At 27.9% G+C, this 3838-nt stretch overlaps 1 protein-coding gene across 1 annotated transcript in view; it reads left to right on the top strand.

Moving 5' to 3' along the window:
• Positions 1-3838, top strand: part of LOC102677960 (probable G-protein coupled receptor CG31760) — a 203585-nt gene that overhangs the window by 123369 nt on the left and 76378 nt on the right. The gene's annotated exons all lie outside the window — the stretch shown is intronic.

Raw genomic sequence — 3838 nt, 5'->3', positions numbered from 1 at the left:
CGTGCATCTTCACTCAGTTATTCAGGTTTTTTTTTTTTTTTTTTATTACGCCTTTTTCCCCTCGCCAAGAGAATATTTATACCGTCAGACGCGCGTGGCAAACAATCCTCTTTTGTTATTCTCCCTTCCTCTGGAAACGTTCCGCCAACACGGTGAATTTAACTTCACAAACTCGAGCTCCAAGGATTAGAAGACGCTCCCGTTGAACGAAACGGTTGATTAATCGTTAATTGCAGCTTATCTTTTTCCGTTGAAAAACGAATTACCGGGATTATTTCACCTTCATGGCGATTCACAATCACGCGATAAAACATGATTTATAATCGATCGAAAATTTTTCAATTAATCTTGTCTTTTTATTAATTTTTCGCATTGTCATAAATAATAATAATAAATAATTCTTCTTCGATTCTTTCGATATATTTGTCACAAAGTTAGATAATGTTAGACACGATTTTCAATTCGTGTATTTCTCGAGGATTAATAATTATTATAATAATGTTCTCTAATAAGCTGTAATTATGGCAAGTACTTAGGTCTTCGAACTTAGTTACTTAGAGCTACGAAATCTCTTAATTTTGTTTAATTATTCAAATCGAGAAATCGCATTTCCATTTTCTCTTCTATCTCCATCCCTCTCGAAATTGGAATTTCCACGGAGCACAAAAGGCCAATTTCCCTTGGCATTCGTTCAATGTCTCAAAGAGTTTCGAGCTATGCTCCAACTCTTTCTTTTCGAATAATTTTTGATATTATCGAGCAATTTTCCAAAAAGTAGCTTTTTTTTCCTTCTTCATCATTATCATCCACATCTCTGCTTTTTATTTAATTTTTTCTCCTCTCTTCTCGATAGCAATTTCGAATATTTTCCAAAAAGTAGTATTTTTTCTTTTTCATCATTTCCATCGATATCTCCAATTCTTCGTTTTTTTATTAAAAATTTCCCTCCCTTCTAGATAGCAATTTCAAATATTTTCCAAAAAGCACTTTTTTTTTCTTCATCTTTCTCATCGATATCTCTGCTTTTTCGTTTTTTTATCTAATTTCTTCTTCCCCTCATCGATAACAATTTCGAATATTTTCCAAAAAATAATATTTTTCCTTCTTCATCATTCTCATCGATATCTTTGCTTCTTCATTTTTTAATTAATTTTTCCCCCTCTTCCTCGACAGCAATTTCAAATATATTTGGAATATTCGTCTATATCTCGATATTTTCCCAAATTCATTATCTTCTTCCGTTCGCTGGATCCATTATTAATTCCTCTATTTCCATCTTTCTCCAATGCTAATCAGATAATCGAATTTCACCTGTTCCACCGATATCGTAGTTAATCGACTCGAGTTCTTTGCCTATATTCAACCACGAATATATATGGTATTTAAGGTGTTGCAGTAAGATGGTTGGATATCATAGAATTATCTCGAATAAATCGCATATCGAATCGAGATTGAATATTATTTGCAGAGGAAGAGGGATATTATTGTATTATTATTTATTCCTCTTCTTCGAACGAAAAAAGTAATTACAATCACTTGGATTTGTGATTCTATTAATTCTTACTTGTATAGGACAAAGAAGTTTATAATCAATAAATTTATTAGAGTTAATTATTTATTTCCATTGTGAATCCACGAAACGTGGAGCATATTAAGTTATCCTCGTTTATTGAATTGTTATTATTTTAAAAATACTTTAAAAATAAAATTTTAAACAATTAAAGGATATTATCTTTTGTTTATCGTTTGTTAATAACAATCTTTTGATAAAACAACAAGAAAACTAATCAAGTTAGTTAAAATATATTATTGCACGACAAGTGATTTCGATAATATATTAAAAATAAAAAATATCACCAAATTCTTTTACGCGTAAAATTATTATTTTTAAGATAAGTTTAAATTTTGCAAAGAATTGCGAAGATTCTGTGCAACAATTGTGGAGACTCTCTTGTGGAGAATTATTAAAATAAAATATCTGATACCGTAGCACGAAACATGCATCAATTTACTTCCTTCTGCAAAGTACTTGTTCTGTAGCGACACGCTAATGACAAGACGCAAGTTGCTGTATGGAGCAAGCAATATTCATTACAGCTGCGACAGAGATAGAGTCTCGCCACTTTGACGAAACTATTATTAGTCGACGTGAAAGCGCACAAGAGACAACCGATTCCCTATACAAGGTGACCGACTTATCAGGAAGCGATTGTATCCTAAACTCAATTAGAAATAATAAAGATATAAATTCATTTCTATCGTTTTTCAAGCAATAGATTCTTATATATATATATATATATATTGCTTACATATAATGCTTAAATTTTACATATAATGCTAGAAATTTTGAAATAAAATGAGCTTGATTCATAAAATTACTTGAAATTACATTACAAAAATTGGAAAAAAATTTACTGTAAAATTATCATTCATTACAGACATATATAACTATTTGATTACTTTGCTTATTGTTTTATCAAAAGAGCAAATGATATGATATCCATTTTAATATATAATGTTATATTATTTAATAGAAATTTTGAAATAAAATGAGCTTGATTCATAAAATTACTTGGAATTACATTTCAAAAAGAAATTTACTGTAAAATTATCATTCATTACAGATACATATATGTATAACTCTTTGATTACTTTGCTTATTGTTTTATCAAATGATATCTATTCTATGATATATCTATTCTAATATATAATGCTATATTATTTGATAGAAATTTTAAAATAAAATGTGATTGAAACGAGCTTGATTCCTTAATTGAAAAAAATTACTATTCATTACAAACATATATATATTTTGTTTATTGTGTTATCAGAACAAATGATATAATATCTATTCTAATATATAATGCTATATTGTTTAATAGAAATTTTGAAATAAAATGTGATGTGATTGAAATGAGCTTGATTCCTTAATTAAAAAAAAAATTATTATTAAAAAATTATTTATTGTTTTATCAAAAGAACAAATGATATCATATCTATTCTAATATATAATGCTATATTATTTGATAGAAATTTTAAAATAAAATGATTGAAACGAGTTTGATTCCTTAAAATTACTTGGAATTACATTACAAAAATTGGAAAAAAATTTACTGTAAAATTACCATTCATCACAGACATATATAACTATTTTACTTTGCTTATTGTTTTATCAAAAGAGCAAATGATAGTATCTTTTAGAATTGTTTAAAATTTTATTTTTAGAACAGGTAGTTCAATAAACGAGGATAATTTAATATGCTCCATGCTTCATGACTTCATTAACAATCAAAAAAATAAATATTAAATCTAACAAGTTTATTGATTGTATCTTCTCTGTCCTATACAAGTGAGAATTAATAAAATCACAAATCCAAATAATTACTATATATATATAATATGTCTGTATTTAATATTTTTGAAACGAATGACAATTTCACAGTGAATTTTCAATTTTTATATACAAATTAGATTATACATAGATTAATTTTTACTGCACATGTATTCTTTTGCTCGCTTACGATCGAATATGAATTTTCTCTTAAAATTTCCATTTAAGGCTTTTCGTTCAAATTATTGGCCAAAATTAGAGTCGATGTCGCTTTTTTCCCCCCTTTACTTTAAAGTAGATTTCGATTCATCGCGTAACAAAACGAAACGATCGATAGATTTACGCGATTAAAAGGTGATATGGATCCTCCTTCACCGTTCCATTATGTCGACCATTTTGATAATCTCGCGTCTTTCGCCTAATTATTTCCCTTTGTTCCGTTTCCTCCAAAACTTTGTTATCAGAACATTCTGACCCATTCGTTCGAAAAAAATTCCACTTCCACTT

The sequence above is a fragment of the Apis dorsata genome, unplaced genomic scaffold, assembly GCF_000469605.1.
Source record: "Apis dorsata unplaced genomic scaffold, Apis dorsata 1.3 scaffold_73, whole genome shotgun sequence".
In the NCBI taxonomy this organism is placed as follows: domain Eukaryota; kingdom Metazoa; phylum Arthropoda; class Insecta; order Hymenoptera; family Apidae; genus Apis; species Apis dorsata.
This window is presented reverse-complemented; position numbering and strand designations above follow the sequence as displayed.